The 14,142-nt window shown below is 42.5% G+C and overlaps 1 protein-coding gene across 2 annotated transcripts in view; it reads right to left on the bottom strand.

Moving 5' to 3' along the window:
- The window catches only part of ITGBL1 (integrin subunit beta like 1), a 236,027-nt gene that overhangs the window by 183,852 nt on the left and 38,033 nt on the right, over nucleotides 1–14,142 (bottom strand). Inside the window, exon 1 of one of the 2 annotated variants that reach the window (XM_070800450.1) lies at nucleotides 1,083–1,104. The exons of the other annotated variant lie outside the window; for it this stretch is intronic. The gene's annotated coding sequence lies outside the window, so the exon portion shown is untranslated. Of the gene's footprint in view, nucleotides 1–1,082; nucleotides 1,105–14,142 lie in introns of those variants that run through there. 2 annotated transcript variants of the gene reach the window in all.

Genomic DNA, 14,142 nt, shown 5'->3' with positions numbered 1-14,142 from the left:
TATTTTTTCTTTCCTTGTACAAAAAGCCTTAGTTCTCCCAATTACACCTTCAAGACCACCATCTCTACTGAACAAACAAATGCCTGTCTTTAAAATCCACAATCCTTAGAAACTGGAAGCCTCTCATGTTTTCAATGTCACCCTGGGTAATCAGTTCAGAGTCAAGAGAGAGATCTCAGGAGACAAGACTCCGACATGTCACACAAGTCAAAGGAAATCAGAAATCACATGCAAATCAGAGCCCACAACAAAGGAGACACGAAACCTGAAGACGATTTTATCTCAGTTAATGAGTCTCTTGTGTTTCCTGTTGAGTTGCGAATGCCTCCAGGTCTGGAGCCACTGGGTGAATGCAGAGGGCAGGCAGATGGCATGAAGATGGAGCCACTCCATGCCCAGCACTGCCAACAAGCCCTCCCTGCTTCCCCTTTTATGCACCTGTTACTTCACCTTCAATACCTGGCTCATCTCTAAAGTATCTTAACAACCTGATAACGTGCTCTTTATGGTTGCTATGGACAATGATGAAAGTGAAAGTTGCTCAGTCGTGTCTGACAATTTGCGACCCCACGGACTGATTATACAGCCCGTGGAATTCTCCAGGCCAGAATACTGGAGTGGGTAGCCTTTCCCTTCTCCAGGGGATCTTCCCAACCCAGGGATTGAACTCAGGTCTCCCGCATTGCAGGCGGACTCTTTACCAGCTGCGCCACACAATGGAAGCCCAATGCCTCTCGTCAAAACACCATTGCTCTCCTGACACATGACACAGGAAGTGTATCCCCAAAGAAACATGATGAAGAAACTACAGGGTTGTGGTTTTGTCTTTCACAATCAAAAAGTGCAAATGTCTTCTATCTGCAATGTCACAGGTGCTACATAAAAGTAGAAAGTTATGCCCCCTGGTAATTCGTCCCGAATCAAACTGAAGAGGAAAACACACCCCATCGTCTTATTTTGCTCAGCAGGACATGATCACAGTTTAGGACATCTGAAGTTCACTCAAATGTCCTCGGGTTAGTTCACTGCATGTCGCAGTTGACCCACCACCAAAAGAATATTCACTTGGTAGGAAAACCCACCTTTCAAAAGCAGCGGGGCCTCTGGGCAAAGCACCCCCTAACGTCACTACTGCACGGCCATCCCAGGACTGACACAGAGCCAGGAAAGAGAACAGATGTGGGCGTTCTGCTGCCCAAACAACTCTCAGATCTACAGACCTGGATCCAGCACGGCCAGTCTCTTTTCTGTTGTTAGCTTGACAAGTTTCTGAAGACCTGGAAAGCTGCCGCCCCAAGCTGCCCTTGTTCAGTGCTTGGGTAAAGCCTTGGTATAATTGCTTCTGTGGGTGTTAGCAAGCAGAAAGAGGACGGGAAAGTCAGTTACGGATCGTCCTTCAGGTTGAGAAAAAGCCCTGAGGTAGGACCTCTTGTCCAAATCACAGAAGGTCACGGGAGGGGACAGGGAATTAAGAACATGGTTTACCAGAAAGAGATACATGTGCTTAGGGAACAAACTTAGGATTGCTGGGGGGAAAGAAAAGATGGGAGGAAGGGATAATTAGGGAGTGTGGGAGGGACAGGTACGCACTGCTCTATTTGAAATGGATCACCAGCAAGGACCTACCATACAGCTCAGGGAACTCTGCTCCATGTTCTGTGGCAGCCTGGATGGGAGGCGAGTTTGGGGGAGAATGGATACATGCATATGTAGGGCTGAGTCCCTTCACTGTTCACCTGAAACTATCACAGCATTGTTAATCGGCTATACCCCAATAGAAAATAAAAAGTTTAAAACATACTTTTAATTAAAAAAATAAATAATTCTCTTAAAACATACAGTTTAGTATTGTCAATGAGGGGACAGGGAGACACTCAGTTCTTTTTGTTTTTTCCTTTATATTCTACTGCATTTCTACTTTATAAGAATGATCTATTAGTGTTGTGGGGCGCTCTAGGTGGCGCAGTGGTAAAGAATCTAACTCCCAATACAGGAGACTCGGGCTCGATCCCTGAATCAGGAAGATCCCCCAGGGCAGGAAATGGCAACCCACTCCAGTATTCGTGCCTGGAGAACCCCACGGATGGAGGAGCCTGGAGGGCTACAGTCCACAGGGTCACAAAGAGTCAGACACGACTGAGCACACACACACACATTAGTGTTGCAATTTTTTAAATAAAAGAATAAAAATATTTCATGCACCATATTTTTTTCAATGTATTATTATACTCTTTTTTATCATCTTTTAATGAGAATCAGTAAAGTGCAAAGAAGTAGGTCATTTCCCTGATCACAAAAGTCAACTCCTCACAGCAAAGAGCAGGAGAGAAATGTCATCGTAGGTACGGGAAGGTGTAAATTCTGTTTGAGTACATAGGTGTCTGCCATGTACTCCATACACCCCTTGTGACCTACTATACACACTGTAACAGATCAGTATATGATGAGATCCACAGTGTTAAGCAATTACAAGTTAAAAGCAAAAGTACAGAAAATAAGTGCTAAATTTAGAAAGAATTAAAAAGAATAACACAAAGCCTTAATAACAGCAGAGGAAGAATACATAAATATATAGTAAATAAAGTGATAAAAATTAGTAAAATTGATCAAGAAGTTATTTGAATTCTATTAGGTATTTAAAATCCAACAAAAGGAAAGGTAAAGCTCAGATATTTATCAAGAAAAAAAAAATCGAAGGTCATATGAAATAAGAAAATTCTTGTTGAAAATAAAAAGTAAATACAGATTAAAACATTTTCCACTGGGCTTCCCTGGTTGCTCAGTGGTAAAGAATTCAACTGCCAATGTAGGAGACACGGGTTCGATCCCTGGTCCAGGAAGTCTCCACAGGCCGCAGAGCAACTAAGCCCATTCATCACAACTGTTGAGCCTGTGCTCCAGAGCCCGGGAGCCACAGCTACTGAGCCCGTGGGCCCCAGAGCCCATCCTCCATAACAAGAGAAGCCACTGCAGTGAGAAGCCCCAGCACTGCAATGAGGGCTAGCCCCTGCTCGCCACACCTAGAGAAAAGCCACACAGCAACAAAGACCCAGCCCAGCTATAAATACATAAATAAAAGTTAAAAATTTTTTCCACTAATAATACAGAGTTATATGATAACTGTCATTATCATTGCAATGATAAATGGTAATACAAACATAAATAGTAATACATTTGAAAATTTGAATGTATTAATAATAAGTGATTTTGAGACAAAGTATAGATTAGTAAGATTCACTCATGAAGTAGAAACTATAAATTCACTATTGTGTACATGGTGTTCATGTGGACATTCACTGCAATTTCCCATAAGATTTGGAGAGCAAGAAGAACTGATATGAACATGAGATTTATGCTCTCTGTCCTGATATGAGTAACAAATATAGTCCTTTGTCTCTGAACCAGAATTTTTTGTCTTCTGGTACCATTCATGACATCGCCAGGCTAACCTGTTAGCTCGCAAAGAGAGTAAGGGTCTCAGATCCTTTCTGTTCTTGACACTGATATGTTTTGCCACCAGTGTATTCCCAGCACCAAATACAGCATTTCTAGTTATTCATTTATTTATATCTTCTGCTAGACTCTGAGTCCTTCAAAGACATTCACATCTAGTATATAGGAGTGGCTTTGTTGCTAAGTCATGTACAATCCTTGTGACCTCACGGACTGTAGCCTGCCAGGCTCCTCTCTCTGTCCATGAGATTTTCCAGTCAAGAATACTGGAGTGGGTTGCTATTTCCTTCTCCAGAGGATCTTCCCAACACAGAAGTTGAACCCTGGTATCCTGCGTTGCAGGCAGATTCTTTACCAATTGAGCTACCAGAGAAGCCCCAGTACATAGTAGGCACTCAAAAAAAGTATTCATGGAATTGGTAAAAATTAAAACAACAAAAAAAAAATGCCACTTATGTGCATACTCCTGGTACAGGTAATCTACATGCTCTTGATTGTCAAAGTCAAACCATTTAGAGAAAAGCACAAACACCCTTTGAGACAACCCCACTGACAATCCCTGTAACAGCAGAGACACCTCATTCAAATACATTTTCTTTGTGTGAATGCACTCACTGTTAATTTTGCCCTTTTGTGAAGGTCTCTGCTTTTAATGTTTATAATAAATAAGTAGGCAAGCTTGAGAGTTGGTAAGAGCTTAAAACACAGCATGGACACCCAGAATGTCTCCGTATTAACACTGCATGGAGAGATGACCTGCTGACCACTCTATTCTGCCCTCATCGGCTTCCACTTACATAGAATTATCCCTAATTGTACAAATAGGTTGCGGGATGCTGTTTTTTCTCTGACATGATGTGAAGATGTCGTTTTCTCCAAGCACAGTGGAATGCACAGTAGAGAAATTTGCCAGGTAAAATGTTCCCCTTAAACACATTCAAGGCAGGAGCAGCAGCTATCAGAGCAAGTTAAAGCAAGGAATCAGCCAGTTGGCAGTCATTTGGCTCATGCTACTGTGGCTTCTTTAAACTATTTTCCTGCAAAATAGGTGCGAAGGTGAAATGTTCATGCAACATTTCTGCATTCAGTATTTAGTTTTTAATATCTCCTCTCATGGAAAATGTATACACAGGACATATTTAGATTTGCATAACTAGAATGAATTTGTCAGAATAGTGAATGCAATGTAAGGATGGTAGCATTTTTATGTTCTTGATGATTACTTAGAAAGAGATATTTAAAGACATACACAGAACACTTGCTTTAGTAGTGGCATTTTGCTTGCATATATTGTTACAAAGCACTCTTATTATTTTATTTAACCTTCAAAACAAATCTCAAATGTAGTATAAATAGCAACTAAGTTACTGGGCGTGGCAATCATATTGTCATGTCCAAATTCTCACTGGATTGACTTTATCAGAGGACTCCATTCCCTTCCATCTACTTTTGTATCCACCTGGAAACCAACTGCTTGATGGAGACATCAACTACTAAGGAATGAGCAGTTTTATAACAAAAATATTTCAATTTTCTAAAATGGATCTATCCTAACCATGGTACTTTTGACAGCTCCCCTGGGAATACATCTTTATAAACTTCACAAAATGCAAAATATTTTCAATAATTATTTCAACATTCAGAAAAAAATGTTTACTTTTAAAATCAGGTGTTTTTTTAATTGTCTTTTGTCTTTGCAGATTGAAAGATATGCCCATATTTCAGCTACACTCTGAATTTTTCACATAATCCTCACTTTGTTCTTGTTCACTCGCTAAGTCATGTCTGACTCTTTCTGACCCCACGGACGGGAGCACACCAGGCTTCCTTGTCCTTCACTGTCTCCCAGAGTTTGCTCAAACTCATGTCTATTGAGTTGGTGATGCCATCCAACCATCTCATCCTCTGTCACCCTCTTCTCCTGCTGCCCTCAATCTTTCCCAGCAGCAGGGTCTTTTCCAGTGAGTCAGCTTTTCCTTACCAAGTCACATTAGCCTAAGATGACCATCAAGGTTAGAGTAGTGACTTCAGGATTTATGGACACCCAGTCTTGAATACTCCTGCTCTTCAACATGACTGTTCATCACGGTACAGGATGTGCTGCTTGTTTAGTTACTGTTTGCTCGGATGTCCTGATGTCCCAAAGCTCGACTCTGTCATCTTTAACAGCAAAAGAAGGCAGTCTCAGTTCTCAGCACTGGTACTTGTTACCTCCCCATGGTTTTACATGGTGAGGCCAAGGGGGAAATGACCCCCTCCAGGAATGAACCCCTCCCCAAAGAAGATAAGTTCTTTGAATTTCTATGGTTTCTTGCTTTTTTGAAAAATTTCAAGGGCATCCTCCAGGGGCCATGTGGGAGGTCATTTCAGAGCCACCCAGCAGTGTCACATGCAAAGGCATGCTCTCTGCTAATCATGAACAAAGACACTGCATCCATGCAGCAAAGGGGTGAATTCTGGACACTCCTGGAGCTCTTTCCTTGATCCTAGCCACCATGGAAGGAACGTGCTGTGTTTTCCTTCATTATTTCAGGATAGTACTTTCCATCCTCTAAGGCTTGATGATCAGTTCAAACTCCTATCACCATTTCCTCACAGGTCCAGCAGTTCCTTCTGGAGAGTGAAACCCTGCGATATCCCACTGTCTGAAGCAGTCATGCCCCTGAGAACCTCACCCCGATCCTGACTAAAAGTAGCCTTAAAATAGTGGGTTCACATATTTAGAAAAATGTACACGTAGGTAAGCAGCTGTGTGTGTGCATGTTAAGTCACTTCAATTGTGTCCAACTCTTCTGCAACCCTATGGACTGAAGCTTACCAGGCTTGTCTGTCCATGGGATTCTTTAGGCAAGAATGCTGGAGTGGGTAGCCATCCCCTCCTCCAGGAGAATCTTCCCAATCCAGGGATTGAGCCCCCATCTCTTAGATCTCCTGCACAGGCAGGCAGGTTCTTTACCACCGGTCCCACCTGGGAAGCCCCACGGGTAAGCACACAATTTCCTTTCTTCTCATGTTCTAGATCCTTCTGCCTGAATCCTGATTTTGTTCCTTCCCTAAATTTCACAATATACCAAGGCCCAGGAGATTGTAACATAGATTATCCCACGTTTCTTTGACCAGATACAACATCTGGCAGGTAGGAAATAGCACTTGCTCCAAATTTTGTGCCAATTTGAACACACCGCTATCAGACTAATCCTGTTTTATTGGGTCTACGTAAAACATGTTCCAGGAGCATCGCATTTAAATCAGAGGAAGGAAACTGTTAGAGGATGGAATCTCTAGATGGAGAGATAAATGGGGAAAGAGAATTCATTTTGCCTCATTCTTTCTTCTCTCCCAGGAAAAGACTGGTGGAGAAAACAAACATTCTAAATGCATTTTTCTCTTTCCTCCCATCTCAAAAACTATAACCAGGCATATGAGAACTTAGGGGGAAAAAGTCACTGACATTTTGACTACTAATATTTCCTTTGCAATGTCTGCTGCTCTTAGAGTTTAAGTCCTATAGAAACAAACAAAATTGTGACTTAATCATATCTGTTTCTCTCATCATTACCAACAAGGTGCTGAATCTTAAATTCTGTGTGTGTGCTCAGCCGTGTCTGAATTTTTGCAAGCCCATGGACTGTAGCTGGTCAGGCTCCTCTGTCCATGGGATTCTCCAGGCAAGAACACTAGAGTGGGTTGCCATGCCCTTCTCCAGGGATCCTCCCAACCCAGGGATCAAACCATGTCTGATCAGGAGAATCAGGTTTATTTAGAACTATGTCTTAGATATCTGACATGTCATTCTAAATGCTTCAGATGGAAGAGGAAAGGCTGATGTAAGTGCCTCATACTCTATCAATGCCTATCAGATAGTGAATAAATGAGTAAAGGACCCGGGCCCCGGTCAGTGGTCACTTTCGAAGGCAGAGAGTCAGGTCAAACTTGGGATGGGACACGTGGCTTCTGGCATGACTGCAGATTTCAATTACTTGTCCTGAGAATTCAATCGTCTAATGTTTTCTTAAGCTATGCATGGTTGTGTGTGGTTTTCTTCATCTGTGTTTTATTTAACACCACACTTTTTAAATTGGAGAATAAAAATACCGATTTACATAAAAATTAAAGACTGTTAAGTGCTTAATGTGTTTCTCTCACTCTCAGAAGGGCACCTATTTAAGAGAATCCGTTTTGGTGTTCTAAGTGTGCACTTAAGCCTATGAAATCCCCTCCACCTTTAAATGAGGGTATTTCCCTTGGGGCAGTGTAAATTCTCACTTTGTTTTGCCTGCATCCCTTTGCTTCCGCGAATGGGGTTAATCTAACCCATCCATTGGAGGTCAGGCACACCACTGGAGCCCGTGGGGAAAAGGACTGCAGAGGAAGCAGGATGCAGCTGGCTTACACTGCATCCTCCAGTCCTCACATCCTCCATCTTTGTGATGAGGGATTCCCAAACATTAGATCATAAGGGACTTCAGCAAGCACATTAGGCAGTGTGTGAGCCCCACCCCAAACCCCAGACTATAGTTTGCTCATCACTCGTCCAAAAGTGTATCCATGGAATACACCTTGGAGAAAACTTGGCTTCATGGGAGTCCAACAATAAGCAGTACAAGAAGAGACTGACCCCACTGAAGGGTAGAGCTTAAGGTCACACAGCATTTACAGATCTTTCAATCACATATCCTAAGTGGGGAGTGAAATTAAGGGTTACTGGAGGGCGTTCTGATTCTCTGGAACACTCTGCTTTCCTGCTGGATAATATCTAAAAGTAACTTGCCTTTTCATAAGATTTCTTTCTGGTCTCCTGCAATCAATGTATTTTTCTAAAGATTTTTTTTTAATGTGGACCATTTTTAAAGTCTTTCTTGAATCTGTTACCATATTGCTTCTGTTTTACGTTTTGGATTTTGGCCCACAAGGCATGTGGGATCTTCACTCCCTGACCAGGGATCACACCAGTCCATCCTAAAGGAAATCAACCCCGAATATACATTAGAAGGACTGATGCTGAAGCTGAAGCTCCAATACTTTGGCCACCTGATGTGAAGAACTGATTCATTGGAAAAGATCCTGATGCTGGGAAAGATTGAAGGCAGGAGGAGAAGAGAGTGACAGAGGATGAGATAGTTGGATGGCATCACCCACTCAATGGACATGAGTTTGAGCAAACTCTGGGAGACAGAGAAGGACAGGGAAAAGGGACAGTCCACGGGGTTGCAAAGAGTCGGACACAATGGAGCGACTGAACAACAACAGGGGTTGAACCTGAACCCCTTGTGCTGGAAGCTGAAGTCTTAACCACGGGACCACCAGGAAACTCCCCCAATTGTTGTATTTCAAGTGAGGATATCAGTGTTAGATAGCTGGACCCTCTATGGGAAAGCTCTTCCTTGCTTTTGCCTGGAAACTGAACCACTGCAAGAGTGACAAGGCCCGCACACACAAGAGCCACACCCCATCTAGACTCTGAGAACGAGAGGATGGGCTGGTGGCACCTGCTGCCGGTGGCTGGAACCTCGGACAGCTCCCCATGCCGGGGTCAACCATGGCTGCGAGTGTCCAGCAGAGGAGTATAACTCAGACGTTTCCAGAAGGTTGGGCTGTCACGGAAAGACTGGAATTAGGAAAGGACTTCCTACCACCTTCCTGCCTATCCCTTTTTCCTCCTAAGAATCAGATCCAAGCCACTTGAGTTCTCCCTAGAACAGATTCCAGAACCTACAATACAGGCCAGGCAACACAAGCCAAAGTCATCAAGGCAAACAGCAAGAGCCAAGAGGTGAGTCTCAGTCAAGCCAAACGCCACCTCCACCACAAAACCGAACAGGAGGTGCACAATAAAATTAATAATCAGAATAACAACTATTGAGATCTATACCACTGTGCTGTTTAAAAGTAACTGTAAAAATGTTTATTAAACTGTAGTGGATTTATAACACTGTGTTCGTTGCAGGCGCACAGCTTCAGATTCTTTTCCATTATAGGTTACTGCAAGATACTGAATATGGTCCACGTGCCATATATACAGTAAACCCTTGCTGTTTATCTATTTTATACATTGTGTGTGTATGCATGCGCATAGTCATGTCTGACTCTTTCCAACCCCATGGGAAAAGACAGACAGACAGACTGTAGTCTACCAGGCTCCTCTGTCCATGGAATTTCCCAGGCAAGAATACTGGGGCAGGTTGCCGTTTTCTCCTCCAGGGGATCTTCCCCACCCAGGGATTGAACCTGCATCTCTTGTGTCTCCTTTATGGGCAGGCGGATTCTTCAACCACTGCATCACCTGGGAAGTCCCAAAACATAGTGGTGGGTATCTATTAATCCCATACTCCTGATTTATCCCTCCTCCTCCCCTTTCCCATTTGGTAAGCATAAGTTTGCTTCCTATGTCTAAAACAAATAACTTTTAGTTATTATTCTATTTACTGTCAAGAGGAAGGAGCAAGAACAACTAGGGTTAGACAAACTGTGAGTGACTTCAACTGGTAACAGACTGGGTAGGATTCCAAGTTGTATTTGCTTTTGTCCTGGAAAACTCCAAGGCACTTCCAGACTGGATATTGGAGTTGACTCAAATTCCTCTTCTAGACACAGGGTTCCCAGAAGATTTACACATGTGTCCAGTTTTTATTCTCTTTTGTTTTAAAGAAGCTGTTTGAAAGGCTACAAAATGTCATTTCCCAGAAGAATGCCTCTTGTGCATCTAAGGATCATTTACGTGAAAGTGAAGGATGGGAGATGCAATAACCAACCCAGCTTTGGAGAGGAGGGGGCTCCTGACTGTTCGAATTTGCCCTACTTTGGAGAAATTCAAAAGGATTAATTAGTAAATAATTTTGAAATTTTATGTCATTGGGAAAAATAATAATCTCACAAGAATTTTGTGGCAGTTGTTTAACATTCAGTGAGAACATTAAGCTCCTTAGAAGACAGAAATTGTACGAATATAATAATACAGCATAATGAACCTCACTGACAAAGACCTGCGTGACATTTTAAACTTGATAGTGCTTTAATTTCATCCTTGTGAATGAAACTTTCATTTCCAAGATCGGTCAGCAGGAATATCACTATATTAAACTCATTGTTATAAAGAGGAACCTTGTGGGCTCTGTTCGTAACTATTTTTTGTTTCAGTTCAATTCAGTCTCTCAGTCGTGTCTGACTCTTTGTGACCCCATGAACCGCAGCACGCCAGGCCTCCCTGTCTATCACCAAGTCCTGAGTTTACCCAAACTCACGTCCATTGAGTCTGTGATGCCATCCAGTGATCTCATCCTCTGTCGTCCCCTTCTCCACCCGCTCTCAATCTTTCCCAGCTTCAGGGTCTTTTCAAATGAGTCAGCTCTTCTCATCAGGTGGCCAAAGTATTGGAATTTCAGCTTCAACATCAGTCCTTCCAATGAACACATGGGACTGATCTCCTTTACGATGGACTGGTTGGATCTCCTTGCAGTCCAAGGGACTCTCAGGAGTCTTCTCCAATACCACAGTTCAAAAGCATCAATTCTTCAGCGCTCAGCTTTCTTTATAGACCAACTCTCACATCCATACATGACCACTGGACAAACCATAACCTTGACTAGACAGACCTTTGTTGACAAAGTAATGTCTCCGCTTTTGAATATGCTGTCTAGGTTGGTCATAACTTTCCTTCCAAGGAGTAAGCATCTTTTAATTGCATGGCTGCAATCCTCACCTGCAGTGATTTTGGAGCTCAGAAAAATAAAGTCAGCCACTATTTCCACTGTTTCCCCATCTATTTGCCATGAAGTGATGGGACCAGATGCCATGATCTTAGTTTTCTGAATGTTGAGCTTTAAGCCAACTTTTTCACTCTCCACTTTTACTTTCATCAAGAGGCTCTTTAGTTCTTGCTTTTTGTTTAACTTTTGTTGTTGTTGTGCAGGCTTTTCTCTCATTGCAGTGAGTGGGGGCTACTTTTCATTGTGGTGCTTGGGTTTCCCATCATGGTGACTTCTCTTGCCGTGGAGCATAGACTCCAGGCACACGGGCTTGGTGGTTGTGGTAAAGGACTTAGTTACTCCACAGCATGTAGTATCTTCCCAGACCAGGGATCAAACCCGTGTCCCCTGCATCGGCAGGAGGATTCTTTATCACTGGACCACCAGGGAAGTCCTGTTCATACCTCTTAAAGAAAACAATTTATAAAGAGATACTGCATGATACATTTTATTGGACTCTCTCTGCTAGTGCGTTGAAGCTTGCAGGCAATGATCAAAGACGATTCTAACCATGATCAACCAAATAAAGGCGATCTTGAATTCAATCTTCATCCTGATGGCTTTATCCTGAGAGAGCACCTAGAATGGGCGTACCTAGGGGACTACATTTGGTAGGTGGGATGGCATGGTGGGAGACACCTGTGGCCCACAGGGGCAGCAGGGGATGGCCTCAGGGGACGGAGCAGGGACAGGGAGACCAAGGTCAGCTGATGGCCACACGGAAAGCCAAGCGGAGCCAGCAGCAGAAGGCAGGAATGTGTTTCAGGCACTGAGTTCCATCTGAGAAGCAAACTAGGGCACAGAGACCCCCAAGCCCTGAGTCACATCCTGTTTCTTCTCTTTTTCCCCAATTACTGTAATGAAAGCATGTCAAACACATAGAAATTTCTTCCTTTTTTCAAGGCCATCCATTATGATCCCTCTGGGGGCAGCTGATTACAAAAAGTAAAATCAATTGCTAAAGTCTATTTACAGGCAATTCACATTAAGAGGATGGAAGCAACATGCGAAATTTCTTGTCCGAGCCAGAAGCGGCAACTTTTGACCACTGTCCTTGTTCTTGCTGATCTAATTTCAAAACTGAGGGAGGGCATTTTACAGTGAAAGTCACAGAGAAAATACGAACACAAAGAACATAAAGAAAAGAACATTTTCTTGTGAGAAAACGGTCTGCTTTCTTTCTCCAGATAAATCCGTTAAAACCTGTATAACCTTCCATGGTAAAGCAAATTACTGTAGCCTTCTACACTGTTGATTCAACAAATTTTGTGACAAGTACCTCTGTGTAATTCTACATGCAAAGATCTGAGGTAGGAGTTGATAGAGTTAATAGGAATTAAAGTAAGAACCAATATGTCGTGTAGAAGTCATACAGTATAACAAAAGGATATGGAGTAAACACAGATGAAGTCTGAAATTCTTTTTTGCAAATAAGCAGGATATGACTAGTATGTGATTAAAGTCACAATGCAAAAACAAAGCAAGACTGTCATGCCCAACTCTTTGCGACCCCATGGACTGCAGCCCACTAGGATCCTCTGTCCATGGGATTCTCCAGGCAAGGATATTGGAGTGGGTTGCCATTTCCTTCTCCAGGGGATCTTCCCAACCCAGGGATTGAACCCAGGTGTTCTGCACTGTGGGCAGATTCTTTACTGACTGAGCTATGAGGGAAGCACTTTTCTTTCTTTTCTCAGTATGTGATTAAAGACACAATGCAAAAACAAAGCAAGACTGTTCTGATAATGAACATTTGGGAACCAGGAGGCCATTTACACTAGTAGGCTGGAGGCGGCCCCACTGGCAGGTTAATCAGCTGCCAGGTATACCACAACCGTGCATGCAAATATCCATCTGAACAAATGATTGGGACCATCTGTATATATTTTAAATTCAAAGACATTTCCCATCTTGTAAACTAATCCCTTTTTTCAACTGCAGGAACATTTGTTTATAACATTAGATACATTTCAAGTGTACAACATTATAATTCAACTTCTGTATACACTGCAGTGTGATCATCACCAAAACTCTAGTTTTCAGCCATCATAACTTTTTGTTTTATTGAAGCAGGGTTGATTTACAACGTTTCGCCAATCTCTGCTGACAGCAAAGTGACTCAGTTTTACACAACTAGTTTTTTTCCATTATGGTTTATCCCAGGATATTGGATATAGCTGCCTGTGCTATACAGTAGGACTTTGTTGTTCACCCATTATATATAACAGTTTGTATCTACCAAGCCTAAATTACCAGTTCAAGCCTCTCCCTGTCCCCATTGCCCTTGGCAACCACAAGTCAGTTCTCCATGTCTGTAAGTCTGCTTCTGTTTTGCAGATAACTTCATTTGTGCCCTATTTTAGATTTCACATATCAGTGATATCATACAGTATTTGCCTTTCTCCTTCTAATTTACTTAGTATGATAATCTCTGGTTGCATCCATGCTGCTGCAAATGGCATTATTTTGTTGTTTTTATGGCTAAGTAGTATTCTGTTGTATATATGTACCATATCTTCTTTATCCATTCACCTGTCAATGGACATTTAGGTTGCTTCCTTGTCTTGGTTATTGAGAACAGTGCTGCTATGAGCATAGGGGTGATGTATCTTTTTGAATTATAGTTTCATCTGGTTATATGCCCAGGAGTGGGATTGCTGGATCATGTGGGAGTTCTGTTTAGTTTTCTTGAGGATCCTCCACACTGATGTCCATAGGCTGCACCAACTTACAGTCCCACCAAGAGTGTCAGAGGGGACCCTTTTCTCCACACTCTCTCCAGCATCTGTTATTTGGAGACTTTTAATGATGGCCATTCTGACAGTTATGAGGTGGGACCTCACTGTTGTTTTGATTTGCGTGTTTCTAATAATTTGTGATGTTGAGCATATTTTCATGTGCTCACTGGCCATCTGTATGTCTTCTTTGGAGAAAGGTCTATTAA

This window comes from Bos indicus, chromosome 12, assembly GCF_029378745.1.
Source record: "Bos indicus isolate NIAB-ARS_2022 breed Sahiwal x Tharparkar chromosome 12, NIAB-ARS_B.indTharparkar_mat_pri_1.0, whole genome shotgun sequence".
NCBI lineage: Eukaryota > Metazoa > Chordata > Mammalia > Artiodactyla > Bovidae > Bos > Bos indicus.
This window is presented reverse-complemented; position numbering and strand designations above follow the sequence as displayed.